Below are 14862 nucleotides of genomic sequence, written 5' to 3'. Positions count from 1 at the left end.
TCCTACCAGGAGGGGCAAAGTTTCCCAAACCTTAAAATGCCTATAAATACACCCCTCACCACACCCACAATTCAGTTTTACAAACTTTGCCTCCCGTGGAGGTGGTGAAGTAAGTTTGTGCTAGATTCTACGTTGATATGCGCTTCGCAGCAGGCTGGAGCCCGGTTTTCCTCTGTGTGCAGTGAATGTCAGAGGGATGTGAAGAGAGTATTGCCTATTTGAATTCATTGGTCTCCTTCTACGGGATCTATTTCATAGGTTCTCTGTTATCGGTCGTAGAGATTCATCTCTTACCTCCCTTTTCAGATCGACGATATACTCTTATATATAACATTACCTCTACTGATTCTCGTTTCGGTACTGGTTTGGCTTTCTACTACATGTAGATGAGTGTCCTGGGGTAAGTAAGTCTTATTTTTTGTGACACTCTAAGCTATGGTTGGGCACTTTTATATAAAGTTCTAAATAGATGTGTTTAAACATTTATTTGCCTTGATTCAAGATGATCAATATTCCTTATTTCAGACAGTCAGTTTCATTATTTGGGATAATGCATATGAATAATTAATTTTTTTCTTTCCTTAAAATTGACTTTTTTTCCTGTGGGCTATTAGGCTCGCGGGGGCTGAAAATGCTTCATTTTATTGCGTCATTCTTGGTGCGGATTTTTTTGGCGCAAAAAAAATCTTTGTCATTTCCGGCGTCGTACTTGTCGCCGGAAGTTGTTTGTGATTGCGTCATTTTTTTGACGTTATGCGCCAAAAATGTCGGCGTCGCTGGATGTGGCGTCATTCTTGGCGCCAAAAGCATTTAGGCGCCTAATAATGTGGGCGTCTTTTTTTGGTGCTAAAAAATATGGGCGTCATTATTGTTTCCACATTATTTAAGTCTCATTGTTTATTTGCTTCTGGTTGCTAGAAGCTTGTTCATTGGCATTTTTTTCCCATTCCTGAAACTGTCATTTAAGGAATTTGATAGATTTTGCTTTATATGTTGTTTTTTCTATTACATATTGCAAGATGTCTCATATTGACCCTGGATCAGAAGCTACTTCTGGAAAAACGCTTGACTGAGTTCAGTCCTACCAAAGCTAAGTTCATTTATTTTAAATGTTATGAATGTTTATCTTTAGCTATGGTTTGTAATAGGTTATCATGATAAAATTTTACATGCAGAATCCATTAGTATTTATGCTTTATATATTGCCATTCTTTTTACATCTTATGTACAAGAAATATTTAGAAGATTTTTAAGAAATATTTTTCTGATTCTATTTTAAAGGCTTTGTCTGACTTTGTGCCTTCTAATAACATTTTTAGGTCTTTTTCAAATTTCTTTTTTAATTATTGAAGTTTCAAATGACAGACAACATACTGATTTATCCTTCTCTGATGATGTTTTTTCTCATTCAGAATTTTCTTCATCAGATATTGACACTAACAAATCTACTTTTTTATTAAAGTACATTTGTTCTTTGTTGAAAAGGTGTTGATTATTTTGGACATTAAGGTAACTAGTTCTTTTTCAAGACTAGCTAACACTATTTCTGCTTATTTATTCTTCTGTGTTTTCAGAGGTTTTTTTCCAATTCCTTATACTAGGGAATGGAATAGGCTGAGAATTTTCTTTTATTCCTTCTTCAAAGGTTTTAAACTATACTCTTTGCCGGCAGTTTAATTCAATTTGGAGGGTTCTCCAATTTATTGGGGCTATCTCTACTCCTACTAATTATGCTATTGTTTCTATAGCAAAATAGTATTTATTTTCCTTTGGATGGTTGTATCTTATTTATGGAAAATTATTTAGTTTCAGGTACTTTTCTTGGACCTGTGATTTATTTGGATGTTGCAATTGCTTCAGTTTTTCTGTTTACTTTAAGATCAAGTATCAGATTATGATTTATTTTAGCATTGTTAAAGGGACAACATTTACTAGACTAGGTGCTGTTGCATTTGTCTTGTTGTTTTGCATTTATTGATTATGCAAGTCCACTGTATTGTCTGGTCCTTTAACTGGACTATCATGCTAATAATTTCATTTGTGTCTTCATTTTATTGAATATTTTCGCAAATGAGGTTTAATCTATGTCTTTAGCTGTTTGAGCTAGAAGAATTTTGTGATTTCTAAAAATCCATATTTCTTTTGTTCTAAGATAATCAATTATTTGTTTTATAATTGGATTCAATTCTTAACTGTTACTCTGGGCTTCAAGATTGAGTTCTAAGACTAAAACTTTAAGCTTATACTAGTTTGGCTGTTCTTATTAAGGAATGAATTCCTGAATTCTTTCCCAAGTAACATGTTTTTAATTGGAAATTTTTTCAGTTCGAAATCAGCTCCCTTAAATTGCGATGTATGTGCCGTATTCCAGCTTGGCTGGCAAGGGGCAGGTTAAGACTTTTTTTGAATTTATTTGGTTCTATTCGGTCCAAATTTCTTTGATTTTATTCCAGTAAGGCTAACACTTTCTTTAAGTGTGTTTCAGTCCTATTTATTTTGGGTACTGTTGAAGCATGGCTGGTCACCCGTGTGGGGTTCAAGCGCTGCTCAGACCTGGAATCTTCTGGGGTATTTCTTCCAGTCCCATTTTTAGGAACTGGGTTTTGGAGTTTTTATTCAAACTATTCTGCCTTTTTTTGGTCAATGATAGCATTATTTGTTTTCATTAGATACAATAAATGCATATTTTTTCTGTATTTATTCAGATTATTTTCTGAGGATGCGAAATCTCATATGATTCACTTTGTTCTTCAGGACATAGTTAGAGGATCTTTTTCTCCAACATAGGTGTGTCCGGTCCACGGCGTCATCCTTACTTGTGGGATATTCTCTTCCCCAACAGGAAATGGCAAAGAGCCCAGCAAAGCTGGTCACATGATCCCTCCTAGGCTCCGCCTTCCCCAGTCATTCTCTTTGCCGTTGCACAGGCAACATCTCCACGGAGATGGCTCAGAGTTTTTTGGTGTTTAAATGTAGTTTTTATTCTTCAATCAAGAGTTTGTTATTTTAAAATAGTGCTGGTATGTACTATTTACTCTGAAACAGAAAAGAGATGAAGATTTCTGTTTGTAAGAGGAAAATGATTTTAGCAACCGTTACTAAAATCGATGGCTGTTTCCACACAGGACTGTTGAGAGGAATTAACTTCAGTTGGGGGAAACGGTGAGCAGACTTTGGACACCTTTTTCACTGGGGGCCTTTTCTAGTCATAGGCAGAGCCTCATTTTCGCGCCACTAATGCGCAGTTGTTTTTGAGAAGCAAGGCATGCAGATGCATGTGTGAGGAGCTCAGATCCACTGAAAAAGCTTATTGAAGGCGTCATTTGGTATCGTATTCCCCTCTGGGCTTGGTTGGGTCTCAGCAAAGCAGATACCAGGGACTGTATAGGGGTTAAATGTAAAAACGGCTCCGGTTCCGTTATTTTAAGAGTTAAAGCTTTCAAATTTGGTGTGCAATACTTTTAAGGCTTTATGACACTGTGGTGAAATTTTGGTGAATTTTGAACATTTCCTTCATACTTTTGCGTATATTCAATAAAAAAGTGTGTTCAGTTTAAAATTTAAAGAGACAGTAACGGTTTTATTTTAAAACGTTTTTTGTGCTTTGTTACCAAGTTTATGCCTATTAACATGTCTGAACTACCAGATAGACGATGTTCTGTATGTTCGGAAGCCAAGGTTCCTATCCATTTAAATATATGTGATAAATGTGACAAACAAAGTAGGGACAATGATACCACTGATAATAATGTTGCCCAAAACGATTCCTTAAGTGAGGGGAGTAAGCATGGTACTGCATCATCCCCTTCTATGTCTACACCAGTCTTGCCCACTCAGGAGGCCCCTAGTACATCTAGTGCGCCAATCCTCCTTACTATGCAACAATTAACGGCTGTAATGGATAATTCTATTAAAAACATTTTAGCCAAAATGCCCACTTATCAGCGAAAGCGCGACTGCTCTGTTTTAGATACTGAAGAGCATGAGGACGCTGATGATAATGGTTCTGACATGCCCTTACACCAGTCTGAAGGGGCTAGGGAGGTTTTGTCTGAGGGAGAAATTTCAGATTCAGGAAAAATTTCTCAACAAGCTGAACCTGATGTTATTACATTTAAATTGGAACATCTCCGCGCTCTGCTTAAGGAGGTGTTATCTACTCTGGATGATTGTGACAATTTGGTCATTCCAGAGAAATTATGTAAAATGGACAGGTTCCTAGAGGTCCCGGTGCCCCCCGAAGCTTTTCCTATACCCAAGCGGGTGGCGGACATTGTAAGTAAAGAATGGGAAAGGCCCGGCATACCCTTTGTCCCTCCCCCTATATTTAAGAAATTATTTCCTATGGTCGACCCCAGGAAGGACTTATGGCAGACAGTCCCCAAGGTCGAGGGGGCGGTTTCTACTCTAAACAAACGCACCACTATCCCTATAGAAGATAGTTGTGCTTTTAAAGATCCTATGGACAAAAAATTAGAGGGTTTGCTTAAAAAGATGTTTGTTCAGCAAGGTTACCTTCTACAACCAATTTCATGCATTGTTCCTGTCACTACAGCAGCGTGTTTCTGGTTCGAGGAACTAGAAAAGTCGCTCAATCAAGCATCCTCTTATGAGGAGGTTATGGGCAGAGTTCAAGCGCTTAAGTTGGCTAACTCTTTTACCTTAGACGCCACTTTGCAATTAGCTAGATTAGCGGCGAAAAATTCAGGGTTTGCTATTGTGGCGCGCAGAGCGCTTTGGCTAAAGTCTTGGTCAGCGGATGCGTCCTCCAAGAACAAATTGCTTAACATACCTTTAAGGGGAAAACGCTGTTTGGCCCTGACTTGAAAGAGATTATTTCAGATATCACTGGGGGTAAGGGCCACGCCCTTCCTCAGGATAGGTCTTTTAAGGCTAAAAGTAAACCAAATTTTCGTCCCTTTCGCAGAAACGGACCAGCCTCAAGTTCTACATCCTCTAAGCAAGAGGGTAATACTTCTCAAACCAAGCCAGCCTGGAGGCCAATGCAAGGCTGGAACAAAGGTAAGCAGGCCAAGAAACCTGCCACTGCTACCAAGACAGCATGAGATGTTGGCCCCCGATCCGGGACCGGATCTGGTGGGGGGCAGACTTTCTCTCTTCGCTCAGGCAAGAGATGTTCTGGATCCTTGGGCGCTAGAAATAGTCTCCCAAGGTTATCTTCTGGAATTCAAGGAGCTACCCCCAAGGGGAAGGTTCCACAGGTCTCAATTGTCTTCAGACCACATAAAAAGACAGGCATTCTTACATTGTGTAGAAGACCTGTTAGAAATGGGAGTGATTCATCCTGTTCCATTAGGAGAACAAGGGATGGGATTCTACTCCAATCTGTTCATAGTTCCCAAAAAAGAGGGAACATTCAGACCAATCTTAGATCTCAAGATCCTAAACAAATTTCTCAAGGTTCCATCGTTCAAAATGGAAACCATTCGGACAATTCTTCCTACCATCCAGGAAGGTCAATTCATGACCACGGTGGATTTAAAGGATGCGTATCTACATATTCCTATCCACAAGGAACATCATCGGTTCCTAAGGTTCGCCTTTCTGGACAAGCATTACCAGTTTGTGGCACTTCCATTCGGATTAGCCACTGCTCCAAGAATTTTCACAAAGGTACTAGGGTCCCTTCTAGCGGTGCTAAGACCAAGGGGCATTGCAGTAGTACCTTACTTGGACGACATACTGATTCAAGCGTCGTCTCTACCACAAGCAAAGGCTCATACGGACATTGTCCTGGCCTTTCTCTGATCTCACGGGTGGAAAGTGAACGTAGAAAAAAGTTCTCTATCTCCGTCAACAAGAGTTCCCTTCTTGGGAACAATAATAGACTCCTTAGAAATGAGGATTTTTCTGACAGAGGCCAGAAAATCAAAACTTCTAAGCTCTTGTCAAGTACTTCATTCTGTTCTTCTTCCTTCCATAGCGCAGTGCATGGAAGTAATAGGTTTGATGGTCGCGGCAATGGACATAGTTCCTTTTGCGCGAATTCATCTAAGACCATTACAACTGTGCATGCTCAGTCAGTGGAATGGGGATTATACAGACTTGTCTCCGATGATACAAGTAGATCAGAGGACCAGAGATTCACTCCGTTGGTGGCTGACCCTGGACAACCTGTCACAAGGGATGAGCTTCCGCAGACCAGAGTGGGTCATTGTCACGACCGACGCCAGTCTGGTGGGCTGGGGCGCGGTCTGGGAACCCCTGAAAGCTCAGGGTCTATGGTCTCGGGAAGAATCTCTTCTCCCGATAAATATTCTGGAACTGAGAGCGATATTCAATGCTCTCAAGGCTTGGCCTCAGCTAGCAAAGGCCAAATTCATACGGTTTCAATCAGACAACATGACGACTGTTGCGTATATCAACCATCAGGGGGGAACAAGGAGTTCCCTGGCGATGGAAGAAGTGACCAAAATAATTCAATGGGTGGAGACTCACTCCTGCCACTTGTCTGCAATCCACATCCCAGGAGTGGAAAATTGGGAAGCGGATTTTCTGAGTCGTCAGACATTTCATCCGGGGGAGTGGGAACTCCATCCGGAAATCTTTGCCCAAATAATTCAATTGTGGGGCATTCCAGACATGGATCTGATGGCGTCTCGTCAGAACTTCAAGGTTCCTTGCTACGGGTCCAGATCCAGGGATCCCAAGGCGACTCTAGTGGATGCACTAGTAGCACCTTGGAGCTTCAACCTAGCTTATGTGTTCCCACCGTTTCCTCTCATTCCCAGGCTGGTAGCCAGGATCAAACAGGAGAGGGTATCGGTGATCTTGATAGCTCCTGCGTGGCCACGCAGGACTTGGTATGCAGATCTGGTGAATATGTCATCGGCTCCACCATGGAAGCTACCTTTGAGACAGGACCTTCTTGTTCAAGGTCCGTTCGAACATCCGAATCTGGCCTCACTCCAACTGACTGCTTGGAGATTGAACGCTTGATTTTATCAAAGCGAGGGTTCTCAGATTCTGTCATTGATACTCTTGTTCAGGCTAGAAAGCCTGTAACTAGAAAAATCTACCATAAAATATGGAAAAAATATATCTGTTGGTGTGAATCTAAAGGATTCCCATGGAACAAGATAAAAATTCCTAAGATTCTATCCTTTCTTCAAGAAGGTTTGGAGAAAGGATTATCTGCAAGTTCTTTGAAGGGACAGATTTCTGCTTTATCTGTTTTACTTCACAAAAAGCTGGCGGCTGTGCCAGATGTTCAAGCTTTTGTTCAGGCTCTGGTTAGAATCAAGCCTGTTTACAAACCTTTGACTCCTCCTTGGAGTCTCAATTTAGTTCTTTCAGTTCTTCAGGGGGTTCCGTTTGAACCCCTACATTCCGTTGATATCAAGTTATTATCTTGGAAAGTTTTGTTTTTGGTTGCAATTTCTTCTGCTAGAAGAGTTTCAGAGTTATCTGCTCTGCAGTGTTCTCCTCCTTATCTGGTGTTCCATGCAGATAAGGTGGTTTTGCGTACTAAACCTGGTTTTCTTCCGAAAGTTGTTTCTAACAAAAATATTAACCAGGAGATAGTCGTGCCTTCTTTGTGTCCGAATCCAGTTTCAAAGAAGGAACGTTTGTTGCACAATTTGGATGTAGTTCGTGCTCTAAAATTCTATTTAGAGGCTACAAAGGATTTCAGACAAACATCTTCCTTGTTTGTTGTTTATTCTGGTAAAAGGAGAGGTCAAAAAGCAACTTCTACCTCTCTCTCTTTTTGGCTTAAAAGCATCATCAGATTGGCTTATGAGACTGCCGGACGGCAGCCTCCTGAAAGAATCACAGCTCATTCCACTTGGGCCGTGGCTTCCACATGGGCCTTCAAGAACGAGGCTTCTGTTGATCAGATATGTAAGGCAGCGACTTGGTCTTCACTGCACACTTTTACCAAATTTTACAAATTTGATACTTTTGCTTCTTCTGAGGCTATTTTTGGGAGAAAGGTTTTGCAAGCCGTGGTGCCTTCCATCTAGGTGACCTGATTTGCTCCCTCCCATCATCCGTGTCCTAAAGCTTTGGTATTGGTTCCCACAAGTAAGGATGACGCCGTGGACCGGACACACCTATGTTGGAGAAAACAGAATTTATGTTTACCTGATAAATTACTTTCTCCAACGGTGTGTCCGGTCCACGGCCCGCCCTGGTTTTTTAATCAGGTCTGATGATTTATTTTCTCTAACTACAGTCACCACGGTATCATATGATTTCTCCTATGCAAATATTCCTCCTTTACGTCGGTCGAATGACTGGGGAAGGCGGAGCCTAGGAGGGATCATGTGACCAGCTTTGCTGGGCTCTTTGCCATTTCCTGTTGGGGAAGAGAATATCCCACAAGTAAGGATGACGCCGTGGACCGGACACACCGTTGGAGAAAGTAATTTATCAGGTAAACATAAATTCTGTTTTTTCAAAAGCTCTTGATTCCTCTCACAAGGGTCACCTTTTTTAGGTTTCCAGATAGTTTGTGTCACTGTCTTTGTCTCTATCGGACAAGGGACAATTTTATTGGGTTCCGTCTGTCAGTACCTTTAGTCTCTATTATTTCCTTCAGTTGCTATATATGCATAGAAGTTTTAGGTCTTATGGCCACAGCATTGGATTCAATTCCCTTTGCTCATTTTCAATAGACAGAACCTTTCCAGTCTTTTATGCTGAATTATGGTGCAGGGATTCTAGGATTTCGCATTTTAAATCTTCAAATCCTAATATTTATCTCTCTTGATTTGGTGGTTAAGATCACCATCATTTAGTTCTCAACCTGGACCATGATCTCTACAGATGTGAGTCTTTTTGGTTGGGAGGCTTTCTGAGGATCTCTGTCAGCACAAGGGGTTTGGAAATCTCAGGAGGCGAGATTACCATTTGATATTTTAGAACTCCGTGTTTTCTCAGAGTTTTTCAGTTAGTTTCTTTTTGAGGAAGAGACGTTTATTGTTTTTCAGACAATATCACAACTATGGTGTATGTCAATCATCAGGGTAGGACTATCAGTCCTTAGGCTGTGACAGAAGTGTCTCGGATATTAGCTTAGGCTAAATCCAGCTCCTATCTAAATTCTGTGTTTTTTTTCCCAGGTATAGATATTTGGGAAGCGGATTATCTCTGTTAATCGAGCTTTACATCCGGGAGAATGGTCTCTCATGCCCAGATATGTTTTTCAATTTTTCAGATGTGAGCATTTCTAGAAATAGATCTGTTGGCTTCTCATCTGAATAAAGAACTTCCCAGGGGCCTATTCAGGTCCGGGGATCCTCAGGCGGAAGTAGTGTATGCATTGACATTTCTTTGGAAATTATCTCTTTGCCTATTTCTTTCCGCCTCTAGTTCTTTTTCCAAAGTGTTTTCCAAAATTCTTATGGAGTATTTGTTTGTTATGCTGGTGGCTTCAGCATGGCCTCTCAGGTTTTGGTATGCGGATTTCATTCGGATGGCCAGTTGCCAACCTTGGACATTTCCGTTTAAACCAGACCTTCTTTCTCAAGGCCCATTTTTTCCATCAGTATCTCAAATCATTAAATTTGAAGGGATGGAGATTGAACGCTTGGTTTCAGGCTCGTAAATCTGTCTCTAGAAAGATTTATTATTGAGTCTGGAAGACCTACTTTTCTTGGCATTCTTTTAAAATTCATAGAATTTTTAATTTTTTTCAGGTTGGTTTGGATAAGGTTTTGTCTGCAGTTCTTTGTTAGGACAAATCTCTACTCTTTCTGTTCTTTTTTCACAGAAAGATTGCTAATCATCCTGATATTCATTGTTTTGTTCAGGCTTTGGTCCGTATCAAGCCTGTCATTAATTCAAACTCTCCTCTTTGGAGTCTCAATTTGGTGCTGAGGGCTTTACAGGCTCCTCCGTATGAAACTATGCATTTTCTGAACATTAATTTACTTTCTTGGAAAAGTATTGTTCCTTTTGGTTATTTCTTCTGCTAGAAGAATTTTTGAGCTATCTGCTCTTTTTTGTGTGAATATCTTTTTCTGATTTTTCATCAGGATAAGGCAGTGTTACTTCCTGATAGTCATCATTTTTTCAGGTTTTGATTCGTATCAAACCTGTCATTAAGCCAATTTCTCCTCCTTGGAGTCTTAATTGGGTTCTGAAGGTTTTTCAGGCTCTTCTATTTGAGCATATGCTTGCTCTGGACATTAATTACTTTCATGGAAAGTATTGTTCTTTTTGGACATCTCTTCAGCTGGAACAGCTTTTTGAATTATCTGTTCTTTCTTGTGAATCTCTTTTTTCTGATTTTTTTCATCAGGAAAAGGTGGTTTTTGCTGTCCTCATTTCAATTCTTACCTAAAGTTGTAAATTCTAACAAACATTAGGAAGGAATTATTGTCTTCCTAAGACTTCTTTGGTGAGATTCTTACTTTCTATGTTGAAGCTATTCAGATTTCAGATAGACTTCTAGTCTAATTTTTTATCTTTTCTGGTTTTAGGAAGGTCAAAAAGCTTCTGCCATTTATTTGGCATCTTACTTAAACTTTTGATTCATCATGCTTATTTAGAGTCGGGTGGATTCCCGCCTCGGAGGATTACGGCTCATTCTACTAGGTAAGTTTCTACTTCCTGGGCTTTTTAACCTCTTAAGGACATATGACGGAATTTTTCCGTCATAAAACAATTGAGCAAACTGAAAGCTGTGTCCTTAAAGGGTTAAAGAATGAAGCTTCTGTTGATCAGATTTGCAAAGCAATGACTTGGTCTTCTTTGCATACTTTTACTATGTTCTACCATTTTGATGTTTTCTCTTCTTTAGAATGGTACTTCAGGCAGCTGTCTCAGTTTGATTCTTCTGCTTATAATTTCAGTTTTTTTCATTATAAAAATTGAAACTTTTTTGATTTGGGTAGTGGATTCATTTTTCAGCGGAATTGGCTGTCTTTATTTTATCCCTCCCTCTCTAGTGACTCTTGCGTGGAAGTTCCACATCTTGGGTATTTATTATCCCATAAGTCACTAGCTCATGGACTCTTGCTAATTACATGAAAGAAAACATAATTTATGTAAGAACTTACCTGATAAATTCATTTCTTTCATATTAGCAAGAGTCCATGAGGCCCACCCTTTTTTGTGGTGGTTATGATTTTTTTGTATAAAGCACAATTATTCCAATTCCTTATTTTCTTGATGCTTTCGCTCTTTTCTTATCACCCCACTTCTTGGCTATTCGTTAAACTGAATTGTGGGTGTGGTGAGGGGTGTATTTATAGGCATTTTAAGGTTTGGGAAACTTTGCCCCTCCTGGTAGGAATGTATATCCCATACGTCACTAGCTCATGGACTCTTGCTATTATGAAAGAAATGAATTTATCAGGTAAGTTCTTACATAAATTATGTTTTTAATTTAAGGGCCCTTCCTTCACTCAGGTCTAGTTTCTTTGAGGCTGTCTGCTTGGAGATTGAATGCTTAATTTTATCCAAGCAAGGTTTTTTCTGAATAGGTCATTGAGACCATTATTCAGGCTCATAAGCCTGTAACTAGAAAGGATTATCGACAAGTTTCCTAAAGAGTAAAATCTCTGCCTTATCTATTTTGTTTCACAGCCATCTGGCGGATGTTCCAGATGTACAATAGTTTTTTCAGGCCTTAGTCGGAATCAGACCTGTGTTCAAAGAAGTTACTCCTTCATGGAGTTTGAATTTGGTTCTCAATGTTCGCCAACGGCCACCATTTGAGCCTATGCATTCCTTAGATATTAAATTGTTATCTTGTTGCTATTTCTTCTGCTTGCAGAGTGTCAGAGCACTCGTCATTGTAGTATGAGTACCCTTATCTTATTTTTCATTCTGATGAGGTGGTTTTAAGTACTATATTAGGATTTCTTCCTAAGGTAGTTTCTGATCGGAACGTTAATCAGAAGATTATTGTTCCTTCTTTGTGTCCCTATCCTACTTCTCAGATGGTATGACGTCTACACAATTTGGATGTGGTCCGTGCCTTAAAGTTTTATTTTCGTCAGTCTTCTGCATTGTTAGTAGTTTTTTCAGGAACATGTAAGGGACAGAGAGCTACTTCTCTTTCTTTTTGGTCTGAAGACTATCGTACGTATTGCATATGAGTCTGCTGGACAGTAGCCTTTCAAGAGGGTTACGGCTCATTCCACGAGGGCTGTTGCTTCCTCATGGGCATTCAAAAATGAAGCTTCTGTGGAGCTGATTTGCAAGGCTGCAACTTGGTCTTCTCTTCGCCATTTTTCAAGGCTGCAACTTGGTCTTCTCTTCGCCATTTTTCAAAGTTCTACAGTTTTGACACTTTTGCCTCAGCTGAGGCCGCTTTTTGGGAGAAAGGTTCTTCAAGCAGTGGTGCCTTCCGTTTAAGTTCCCTGTCTTGTCCCTCCCATATCATCTGTGTACTCTAGCTTTGGTATTGGATCCCATTAGTAATTAAGATGATCCGTGGACTTGTGTCTTAAAAAAGAAAAGAAAATTTATGCTTACCTGATAAATTTATTTCTTTTTTGACACGAGTCCACGGCCCGCCCTGTTCCTTTAGACAGGTTGTGGATTATTGTTCACTTCAGACACCTCTCCACCTTGGCTTTTCCTTTCTTTCCTTAACTTCGGTCGAATGACTGGAGTGGGAGAGAAGGGAGGAGCTATTTAACAGCTCTGCTGTGGTCCTCTTTGCCTCCTCCTGCGGACCAGGAGGTGACTATCCCATTAGTAATTAAGATGATCCGTGGACTCATCGTGTCAAAAAAGAAATAAATTTATCAGGTAAGCATACATTTTCTTTTTCTTGCATGGGATGTTCTACCCTCCATGTGTCACTTAGTCCTAGTTATCTGAAGCCATTGTTTACGGAGTTTGGTGGACGTGTGGGTGCTTTTGAATTAAAGGATGATGAGTCTAGTATATGGTCCATGGTTATGTTCAGGTTGCCCCCAAAATAATTGTTCCCTTACGTGTGTTTTGTACTAAAGATAGGAGGCGTTTAAAGTTATTGGTCTATTATATATTAGTATTCTCCCTTCGGAATCCAATGTGCTATTGAGTAATTGAAAGGTTACGTTTGAGGAGGATCCCCACTCCATTCCTTTTTTTCTCATTGGAATTGAAAAACCCTATTGGGAAGTCTCTGGGTTTCCTGAATAAATACTATAGAACTTTTCTGTTTAGAAAACTATCGCAGAGAATCAGATCTCTTGGTGGGAGTGTTAAGGACTTTGGCATTTTGGGAAATTATATGTAATGTTCTAGTGCCCACTTTGTCTAATGTGGGAGTATATTGTAGGTAGCTTAGTGAGAGGTGTCTTACCTTTAATGTCTTCTATGATTTGATGTGGGAATTTAACGTCCCCAGGGGTCCGATGGGAATAGGGTAGAGCAAGCAGCGTGTCTTTATCCATACAGTCTAGAGCATTCAGCTAAGTATTGCATCTAAGATGGATAAGCAAGTAATAGAGAAATAAAACATGCTTATACAAACAATAAACATTTTTAAACTAGTATCAAAGCCCCAACATGGGGAATTTCAACATTAAACTAGACCCAGGAGAGGGGCCTTAGTAGATCGTCCCATAAGGTTTGGGGGTGAATTAACATAGTCTTTCGAGGAGTATATATTGCAAATTCTTAGAGTCTAAGATTCAGGAGAGGGGTGTGGGGAGGAAGTGGGATTATTGTATAGTGATAAAAAAAAATTCTGCATAGTTTAGGGAGAGGGGAACGAGGGGAGGGGTGTAGATGTTTCTTTCTAATGACACGGTGAGTCCACGGATCATCATTAATTACTGTTGGGAATATCACTCCTGGCCAGCAGGAGGAGGCAAAGAGCAGCAGAGCTGTTAAGTATCACTTCCCTTCCGACAACCCCCAGTCATTCTCTCTGCCTCTAGTGCAAGGAGGAGGTGAAGTAATTAGGTGTCCTGAAGAAATTCTTTAATCAAGATTTTTTTATTTTGAAGTGAGGTCAGGATTGCTCTGATCTTCCATCACAATCTGGGTATAGCTGTACTCCACGTTAGTCTCTTCAGCATGGCTGTGGTGGCTTTAAAGCAATTAGGAACTTGTAAAGTGTGCTTTGCTGCATTTTCCTAGCATGTTGCTGCCCTGGTATAGAAAGCCTGAGTAAGTTTACTTTAAACTTATGATTCAGGATAATCAGTATTCCTTCATTCAGACTGTCAGTTTCATTTTTTGGGAAAATGCATATAAATTTGTTTTTTCTTACCTTAATTTTCAATTGAACTTTTTTTCAAAAAAATTGCGGGTGCAGAAAATGCTTCTATTTATTGCGTCATTTTTGGTGCAAGACTTTTTTGGCGCAAAAAAATTTGTCATTTCCGGCGTCATAGTTGGCGCCGGAAGTTTAAACGTAATTGTATCATTTTTTACGTATGTGTATTGCGGACGTTTTTTTTTTTGGCGCCAAAAAATATGGGCGTCATTCTTGGCGCCAAAATGTGTGGGCTTTATACTTGGCGCCAAAAATATGGGCGTCATTCCTGGCGCCAGTTTTTTTTTTCACACTATTTCAGTCTCACTATTCAGTTGCTTCTGGTTTTCTAGAAGCTTGTTTCATTTTGCATTTTTTCCCATTTCTGAAACTGCCATTTAAGGAATTTGATAATTTTGCTTTATATGTTGTTTTTTCTTTTACATATTGCAAGATGTCACTACCTGACCCTGGATCAGAATCTACTTCTGGAAAGACGCTGCCTGATGTTGGTTCTACTAAAGCTAAGTGCATTTGTTGTAATCTTTTGGTAACTGTTCCTCCGGCTGTTGTTTGTGATACTTGTCATGATAAGCTTTCAAACGCAGATAGTATTTCCGTTAGTAATAATCCATTACCTGTTGTTGTTCCTTCAACATCTAATGTTCAGGATGTTCCTGTTAACGTTAAAG

The 14862-nt window shown here is 39.9% G+C and overlaps 1 protein-coding gene across 1 annotated transcript in view; it reads left to right on the top strand.

Annotated features, from left to right (window-relative positions):
• The window catches only part of LOC128647529 (histone-lysine N-methyltransferase NSD2), a gene marked incomplete at its 5' end in the record, with an annotated part of 92013 nt that overhangs the window by 37122 nt on the left and 40029 nt on the right, over positions 1-14862 (top strand). The window lies entirely within an intron of this gene.

Source organism: Bombina bombina, chromosome 2 (genome assembly GCF_027579735.1).
Source record: "Bombina bombina isolate aBomBom1 chromosome 2, aBomBom1.pri, whole genome shotgun sequence".
Lineage (NCBI taxonomy): Eukaryota > Metazoa > Chordata > Amphibia > Anura > Bombinatoridae > Bombina > Bombina bombina.
This window is presented reverse-complemented; position numbering and strand designations above follow the sequence as displayed.